At 44.5% G+C, this 9,735-nt stretch overlaps 1 long non-coding RNA gene across 1 annotated transcript; it reads left to right on the forward strand.

Annotated features, from left to right (window-relative positions):
- The first annotated feature begins 6,821 nt into the window (after positions 1-6,821).
- Positions 6,822-7,428, forward strand: LOC126163514 (uncharacterized). The gene is made up of 3 exons (XR_007535265.1): positions 6,822-6,907; positions 7,062-7,172; positions 7,332-7,428. It is a non-coding gene; the product is annotated as an uncharacterized LOC126163514 (long non-coding RNA).
- The last annotated feature ends 2,307 nt before the right edge of the window (positions 7,429-9,735 follow it).

Genomic DNA, 9,735 nt, shown 5'->3' on the forward strand with positions numbered 1-9,735 from the left:
TGTGTGGAAATATGAAAAATTAAGCAAAATATAAAAACTGATTAGTCCATGTGCAAGATAGGTAACATAAAGGATAACGTGAGCGCAGGAGCGCCGTGGTCCTGTGGTTAGCGTGAGCAGCTGCGGAACCAAGGTCTATGGTTCAAGTCTTCCCTCGAGTGAAAAGTTTACTTTCTTTATTTTTGCAAAGTTATGATTTGTCTGTTCGTTCATTGACGTCTCTGTTCACTGTAAAAAGTTTAGTGTCTGTGTGAAACGTCCCCTTGGAAAAATTTATACAAGACTGTGCTTAAACTGACACACATATTTTTAGCGCAACGCAATCTGACTTTCAGAAATCCCTACAAAAGAATGGCAATGACTAACATTAACCTAGACCTTTCACAAATCACTTACCTCACCAAAAATCTTCGTTACTCGAACTACTGCAATACAGCGAGCGCCACTACTGCCAGCTAAATAAAAGATTCAAACTACGGAAGGCACTAACTACAGATAGGCATAGTTAGCAAATGAAAGATTTTAATAGAGAACAAACAATGTATCTACCTTAATGATCATAATATATATAGCAGTTCATGCCATCCAGTATTACAAATTTCACAACTCCGCCATCTCTCTCCCCACATCCACCACTACTGGCGGCTCACCTCCAACTGCGCAACGCTACGCGCTGTTCACATCCAGCGGCCCAACGCTACAATGGCAGACAACGATGCAAACTAGCCGTAGACTTCACACAGCACAGCCAGTCATTTTCATACAGCGAGCGCTACGTTGCGGCGGCGTTACCAATATAAGAACCTAAACAGCCTACTTACATGTGTTTTACGACCGCACCGCAAAACCGTGCGATTAGTAGACGAAAGGACGTGGCTCTCCAACGGGAACCGAAAACATTTGATCGCAAGGTCATTTGGTCAACCGATTCCTCCAAAGGAAAACACATCTGATATATTCTATACGACACTGGTGGCGGCATGTGCGTCACATGATAGGAATATGTTGTCGACCCACCTATCTTGTACACTTGGCGAATGGGTAAAAAGATTCTTTCCTTCCTTGCCCGATTTAGTTTTTCTTGTGGATGTGATAATCACTCCCAAAAAAGTGATGAAAACATAAGAGCTTGTCACATAAACTGAAAATAAAAAATAAAACTTTTCACTAGAGGGAAGTCTTGAACCAACGACTTATCGTTTCGCAGCTGCTCACGTGACCACGGCGCTCTTAACGTAACACTATCCTTGATATTGCCTATCTTCCACATACACTACTCAGTTTGTATATTTTGCTTATTTTTTCCTAGTTCCACACAACTTCTTCCTGTTTTCTCGACTGATTTGTGTTCAGTTTTTCAAGGCCTATCCACTGTGCCAACTTATAACTAAATCTGAGGGGGGTGCGATGGGGAGGTTCCCTTGTCAGCGTGTTTAATCCATACTTTTATACTAATGCCAGTAATATAAATTGCAAAAGTAACTCATTTCCACGACTCTACCGCTGAACCGATTCCAGTGGTATATGGTACGGAGATTGCTTGAACCCTGAGAAAGATGACAGCCTACTTTAGAAAGTTGAATCTTTCAAAAATGGTTCAAATGGCTCTGAGCATTATGGGACTTGAGGTCATCAGTCCCCTAGAACATAGAACTATTTAAACCTAATTAACCTAAGGACATCATACACATCCATGCCTGAGGCAGGTTTCGAACCTGTGACCGTAGCGGTCGCGCGGTTCCAGAACCGCCTAGAACCGCTCGGCCACACTGGCCGGCAGTTGTATCTTTTTGAGTGTTATTAACATTTTTAATATGGTAAATGTGAGTGGCATGAAGACCACGCTGGCTCGATGGTTGGCGACTCTTTAGTGTCTAAGGATTACAGTTTAAATGCTGTGTTACTGTGCGAATGGTTTAGTTTCTCCACCACCTGACATAGCTGGAGAGTGCTGGGGGAATGGTTCAAATGGCTCTGAGCACTATGGGACTTAACATTTGAGGTCATAAGTCCCCTAGAATTTAGAACTACTTAAACCTAACTAACCTAAGGACATCCATGCCCGAGGCACGATTCGAACCTGCGACCGTAGCAGTCGCGCGGTTCCGGACTGAAGAGCCTAGAACCGCTCGGCCACAGCGGCCGGCAGTTCTGGCGGAGATAAACAGTAAAATCGCTATGATAAGCCTGAAACCAAATTTTAAACTATCACTATAAGCCTCGCAAACGTAAGCCTGACTTAGCGTACAGTTCTGAGACAGCTCAAGCTTCCGAAATTACTCGATTCCAACAAACGTCAGAGAAGTCTCATATTCCCCGGAACTTTGATGCAGAACGTCAGGTGGTCTTAAGAGCAACTGAGACGTTGGAACGGTCACAAGCCCGTGGCATTTTAGACGTTGAACGTTACGCGTCTCTTACAGCTTCCAAGATGCTTGAAGACTCACAGTTACGGCGTCATTTAAATAGAGGCTATGCGACAGACAGAGAGTCGTATCTTTACCCTATGCAAAGCGGAAACGTTTGGTGAGGCTGCATTTGATTATGATCTATTAACTGACTATATTAATCACAAATCAGTCAACGTAGGGTGATGGGTCGAAAATGTTGGCATTGTAAACCGTTAAAATGGAAGGGACGAACGGCTGGTATGTGTCGTTCTGATGACAAACTGTCACACACAGTACTAGGTGAGCCAAAGAAACCCCTAAAACCACTACTTCTGCACGAATGTAATGAATCGAGGCGTTTTTTAAATGTAATTGGAAAGTATAAAGCATGGTTTCAGATTCGACATACGGCAAAATAACATTCGTTTTGATGATATTTCAAATGTGGAACCACGCCCACTAACTTCCGTTTATGTCACACAACTCCTTGCTGTTGCGATGTTTTTTTTCCGCTCAATGTATCTAATAACTCATCAAGTGTCAACATTCCAGCCATCCAGCAGTTTGACGACGTTATCAAAAACGGGGCATCCTTCGTGGTGATGACAATGATATCAGAGATTGGGGGTGTACCTTGTAATTAGTAGGTCATTTACCTGAGTCACATGACGTCGCAGATGTAAATAAAGTGGGCCAGAGGCTACAGAGTCATTTTTAGACAAATTCATTAAGACCATAAGGAATACAAAACACGATACCTACTTCCGAAACACAACATTATAGTGTAAATATTATTAACATGAGAACGGAAGTCAGAATTCTTTGGTGGTGGTGGTGGTGGTGGTTAGTGTTTAACGTCCCGTCGACAACGAGGTCATTAGAGACGGAGCGCAAGCTCGGATTAGGGAAGGATTGGGAAGGAAATCGGCCGTGCCCTTTCAAAGGAACCATCCCGGCATTTGCCTGAAACGATTTAAGGAAATCACGGAAAACCTAAATCAGGATGGCCGGAGACGGGATTGAACCGTCAGAATTCTACTACAAACATAGAACCGAATGCCTGTTCATGTGAATGTATGTTCCTCTATTGCTATTCGTAAAACGAAGTCCATATAATGCAATCAGCCTGTAGAATTTAAGGCTTGTTATTATTTTGTCTTTCTACTAAAAGGTAGAAGTTTTCTTTGAAGGACTGCATAGAAACTTAACAATTCTTGCAACACGAAGAGTGTTTAAAAAGTAAGCAGAAATTTATAATTTTGTGTGTAGTATTAGTCCGATTTGCACTACTTTTTTTGTCACTGTCTTTTTAAACATGCCTCAAAAGTATGTGTACAATGTTATGCATATTGGGTATTTACTCTGTTGGCAGCTGTCAGGAAGGTTACATGTGTTTTCGTAGCATCAACGATTATTTGTTTTGTATAAAAATAAATTAGAGAAGCTGTATTAAATTTTGTTATAAGAATGTAATAAAGTGTATGAAATTTATAGAAATGGTAAATATTGGTTTTGGTGAGCCTGTTATGAGTAAACCAAGGGCAGACAAGTGGTATAAACATTTCAAGGCAGGCCTTAAAGAACAGCGGTTTTACAAGCATGGTTGAGATTAAAAATGCTCAGTTAAGAGACGTCTAAGCTGTCCCGAAGAAACAGCTCCTAAAGTGTTTCGGGAATTGGAAAAAGCACTGGCGTAAATGTATAGTATGTATGGGGGAATATTTTGAAGAGGATAACATTGCTGTAGATTAACAAATAAAGTTCTTACCAAAAAATAAAAATGAATATGTGAACGCACCTCGAATGTCAATCTTTTTGCTTAGAAGTCCACAATTACTGTACATGTTTCGAAGGAAATTTCAGCAGTGTTTAGAATACCTATTCCGCACATGTTTTAAGCAATATGTCTTAGAAACAGGTGAATAGTGACCGAGATACGGATTTTGTGTTACATAAGCATCAAAGTTTTTACGTGATTTTGAAACGGTCTATAACGATGGGTTTCCTCCCAAAGTTATTAGTTTTTCTTCGTGGCGATTCCAGCAAACCATGCGGCTTATTTTTCCGTTTCTTACTTATGTGTCCTATTAGGTGACGCTGACGTTTGCATAGATTGCCGCCCTCTAATTGGGACTGGTAATATTAGCCAACAATTCTTTTTGGGCCGCCTCTTTAATACACGCTGTAATAACATTAGAGACGATCGAACGCTCGTTACTCCGCGAATACCTCCACTTCTTCGTATTCTGCATATTTTCTTGCAATGCTAGGCGGTTATCCATCACTTCCGGATATTGAAGTACGTCAGTAAGTATACAAAGTTAACTCACTGACACTGGCAACTAACATCCCATGAACAGAAACGACGAATATCACTGCACGCCGATCTACACCGCTAGACCGATAACAGGCGACAGATTTTGGGCGCTCCTGTAGGCCGGTGACAGCGTTCTTACGGGAAAGGCCACTTCCCCCACCAAAAGCGCTGCTCGCTCTTGAGTTTACAGACAGACTATACGCGATACTACCGCCATCTGTAAGCGTACATATCGCTATCCCACGACTTCCGTCACCTTATTGTGCATTATTAATTGGTACCGTTGTCTTCCTTTAGGTTTTCGTCTTCATCGCTAGTACTCCTCACATTCGCCATCAAGATGTATTCTACGCCCCGTGACGTAGCAGGGTAGGCAGAGTGGGGCGTCGCTCGCTCGCTCTTCAGTTTACCGACAGTAGTGATGGGCTAAACTGCGATTTTCCGATATCAGTGATTTCTGTGAATGCTACTTTTCAGTATCTGTTATTCTTAACTGTGATTTGTCGCAGTTAAGAGTCGCAGTTAAGGAACATAGGTCGTGTATCCCTCCGCCACTGCTACACTCCTGGAAATGGAAAAAAGAACACATTGACACCGGTGTGTCAGACCCACCATACTTGCTCCGGACACTGCGAGAGGGCTGTACAAGCAATGATCACACGCACGGCACAGCGGACACACCAGGAACCGCGGTGTTGGCCGTCGAATGGCGCTAGCTGCGCAGCATTTGTGCACCGCCGCCGTCAGTGTCAGCCAGTTTGCCGTGGCATACGGAGCTCCATCGCAGTCTTTAACACTGGTAGCATGCCGCGACAGCGTCGACGTGAACCGTATGTGCAGTTGACGGACTTTGAGCGAGGGCGTATAGTGGGCATGCGGGAGGCCGGGTGGACGTACCGCCGAATTGCTCAACACGTGGGGCGTGAGGTCTCCACAGTACATCGATGTTGTCGCCAGTGGTCGGCGGAAGGTGCACGTGCCCGTCGACCTGGGACCGGACCGCAGCGACGCACGGATGCACGCCAAGACCGTAGGATCCTACGCAGTGCCGTAGGGGACCGCACCGCCACTTCCCAGCAAATTAGGGACACTGTTGCTCCTGGGGTATCGGCGAGGACCATTCGCAACCGTCTCCATGAAGCTGGGCTACGGTCCCGCACACCGTTAGGCCGTCTTCCGCTCACGCCCCAACATCGTGCAGCCCGCCTCCAGTGGTGTCGCGACAGGCGTGAATGGAGGGACGAATGGAGACGTGTCGTCTTCAGCGATGAGAGTCGCTTCTGCCTTGGTGCCAATGATGGTCGTATGCGTGTTTGGCGCCGTGCAGGTGAGCGCCACAATGAGGACTGCATACGACCGAGGCACACAGGGCCAACACCCGGCATCATGGTGTGGGGAGCGATCTCCTACACTGGCCGTACACCACTGGTGATCGTCGAGGGGACACTGAATAGTGCACGGTACATCCAAACCGTCATCGAATCCATCGTTCTACCATTCCTAGACCGGCAAGGGAACTTGCTGTTCCAACAGGACAATGCACGTCCGCATGTATCCCGTGCCTCCCAACGTGCTCTAGAAGGTGTTAAGTCAACTACCCTGGCCAGCAAGATCTCCGGATCTGTCCCCCATTGAGCCTGTTTGGGACTGGATGAAGCGTCGTCTCACGCGGTCTGCACGTCCAGCACGAACGCTGGTCCATCTGAGGCGCCAGGTGGAAATGGCATGGCAAGCCGTTCCACAGGACTACATCCAGCATCTCTACGATCGTCTCCATGGGAGAATAGCAGCGTGCATTGCTGCGAAAGGTGGATATACACTGTACTAGTGCCGACATTGTGCATGCTCTGTTGCCTGTGTCTATGTGCCTGTGGTTCTGTCAGTGTGATCATGTGATGTATCTGACCCCAGGAATGTGTCAATAAAGTTTCCCCTTCCTGGGACAATGAATTCACGGTGTTCTTATTTCAATTTCCAGGAGTGTATTTCTGCGATTTCTGTTACTTCCGCGATTTCTACTACTTCTGCGATTTCTGTGACTTCTGCTACTTCTGCGATTTCTGCTACTTCTGCGATTTCTGTGACTTCTGCTACTTCTGCGATTTCTGTGACTCCTGCGATTTCTGCGACTTACCACCGTATGAAAAAGTTACATCTGTCAACACAGAAAATTGCATCTCAACAAACCTGTCATTGGCAAGTATGTTTTACGTTTTTTCTTCCGTTGGCTTTAATTTTGTATTAAAGAAACAACTGTGAAAATATTAATAGTGTAATTAATATGTAAGTAGCCGTACAGTACCGTAATAGTTCGTATTTAGAAAATGAATTCTAACATATTGTTATGTTCACAGGTACCTGAACTACATTTCAGTCACTCAGTAAAGTGATAACTCAAAATATCATTGTCAACAGAGCTGAAGAAATTGCCATTGCGTCTTTAGACCGTTTTCGTCAGACGAGAGGTTAGTTTCTAAGCGTTTCGATGGACTTAATTACTTCAGTGAGATCGTTCTTGCAAATGTGATATTCATTATAGCAAATATTAGCAATCTACTCTGTCAATTATATTGCTAGTAATTAATGACAGCAAAAATTGTTTAATAATCCTTGTGTTTTTGCAGACACAGTTCTGACTCCGATTACTGGTTGCTGTACGTATCTATCCACATGATGGCTGTTTTTGAGAGAGACTCGTGAAGATTCAAGACAGCTCTTAGAGGATTTGCAGTTTACAAGTGAAATAATTGTGAAATAAGTGTGTGAATGATTAAACTGTGTTTTATTGAAGTTGTTGTGCGATTTTAAAGGAATAATAAATGTCAAATACAGTGAGTGAATAATAAAAATCTCATTTTCCACATGTTTAAGCCGTCCTATACCCATAATTTTCCGCCACTTACTTATTGGTAAACACTTGTTGGAGAGTGACATGCCGCCCCCCCCCCCCCCTTTCTCCACAATCTTGGTGTGACACTGACCTGTAACTTATCCCGAAGTCTACAATATGCATTTTGAGGCTGTTGATATGAAAGTGGGAAGTACAGATCTTCCCGTTAAATCAGGAATAGCTTAAGTGCATTACTTGAAAGTAACACAGGAAAAGCTTACTTATGTAGGTGGTAGTAGTGTCGGCAAAAAGTTCTTGTGTGTGAAGTTGCCATGTAGAACACCAGGTGTAAAACTTTTCTCCCGAGTCTTGAACTATGTCGGAACAAAAGTGAGGCATTCATATGACTGTTTTCATTTCTCTACACTTATACAGTGTTCTGCTGTGTTAACATTGCAAAGTCCTGTAGGCATGTGGAGTATTAACCAAAACTGTCATATTGGAAGCAGAATCAAACACATTTGTTACGTTACTTGATATTTTCAGGAGAAAAAGGCAATGTTGCTTCTTATTAATGTAATACATTCAGAGTCACAGCAGTATTTGACCAACCATAACTGATGCTGAATGTGCATGTCGTCATATAATATGAAGGGCTTATTTAAATAGTGGTACAAGTCCATTACCTCCACTTTTCTGTCTATAATGCTTCTGAAATTAGTGATCCAAACAAACATATTTAAGGTTCATCTCTAGCAAGAAACCATATGCTTGAATATTTCTGGTATCTCAAATGTAGATTTGTCAGCGCTCATTTAACTTTACGACTCTGTATCTCAAAATGAACAAAAATGGACTTGTACCACTATTGAAATAAGCCCTTCATATGCACACACAGCACATCGATCTCGTGAGGCACAAGGCTCTCATAACGAAGTACGTACGTCGGTCAACAGATGACACTAGGAAAAGTATGTTAACTGCGCTTTTTAGTTGCTACTTGCGACTCTTAGTTGCGATTTGTCACGGAAATCGCAGTTGGGACTCAATAGTGTATCGCAGAGATGGGCGTAGTACGAACTTTGACCCACAGATGGCACTGTTAACCGCGCTTTCTAGTTGCTACTTGCGACTCTTAGTTACGACTTGTCACGGAAATCGCAGTTGGACTCAATAGTGTATCGCAGAGATGGACGTAGTACGAACTTTGGCCAACAGATGGCAGTGTTAACCGCGCTTTCTAGTTGCTACTTGCGACTCTTAGTTGCGACTTGTCACGGAAATCGCAGTTAGACTCGATACCGCATCGCAGAGATGGAGGTAGTACGAACTTTGGCCAACAGATGGCACTGTTAACTGCGCTTTTTAGTTGCTACTTGCGACTCTTAGTTGCGACTTGTCACGGAAATCGCAGTTGGACTCCATAGCGTACCGCAGAGATGGACGTAGTACGAACTTTGGCCAACAGATGCCAGTGTTAACCGCGCTTTTTAGTTGCTACTTGCGACTCTTAGTTGCGACTTGTCACTGAAATCGCAGAAAGCAGTGCTAAATTCGACCAATAGATGGCTCACGTCTTTGACTATGAAATACTACTTGCGACTGGTAACTGTGACTGAAATCGCAGTTAGATTCTGTAAATAGAATGAAGGCTTTCACGACCGGTTGACATGGCTGTTGATATGCTTTCCGGGATGTGAGGTCGTGGTCCAAGAACTTTTCTGCTCCTTACGTTTCGTCCAGCGCAGTCCTGGACGAAACGTAAGGAGCAGAAAAGTTCTTGGACCACGACCTCACATCCTGGAAAGCATATCAACAGCCAGATTCTGTAAAGTTACTACTGTGATATCTGTGACTTCTCAGTCACTGTGATTTCTAACAGATACGCGATTTCCTGCCCACCACTAACCGACAGACTATACCTGGCTACTGGCACTAATCAGCAGCGACGGCCAAGCGCAGCCAGTGACTGACCTCGCCCCCCGCCGCTCTCGAACCAGCGGCCTGCACAGTGTGATGTCGTCGACTCTGCGCGCGGCCACCGTGTGTCGTCGCACCGGCCCAGCCGTGAACTTTTGTCAACAGAGCCCATTGTTCTTCGCCTCCTTCCGCGCTGCGCGGTGGCGACATTTGTCCAGCGACCGCGGCGGCCCACGCTAATGGGCCATTGTACTGACTGGCTGAGCCCCGCCGCCGGT

This window comes from Schistocerca cancellata, chromosome 1 (assembly GCF_023864275.1).
Source record: "Schistocerca cancellata isolate TAMUIC-IGC-003103 chromosome 1, iqSchCanc2.1, whole genome shotgun sequence".
NCBI classification, from domain to species: Eukaryota; Metazoa; Arthropoda; class Insecta; order Orthoptera; family Acrididae; genus Schistocerca; species Schistocerca cancellata.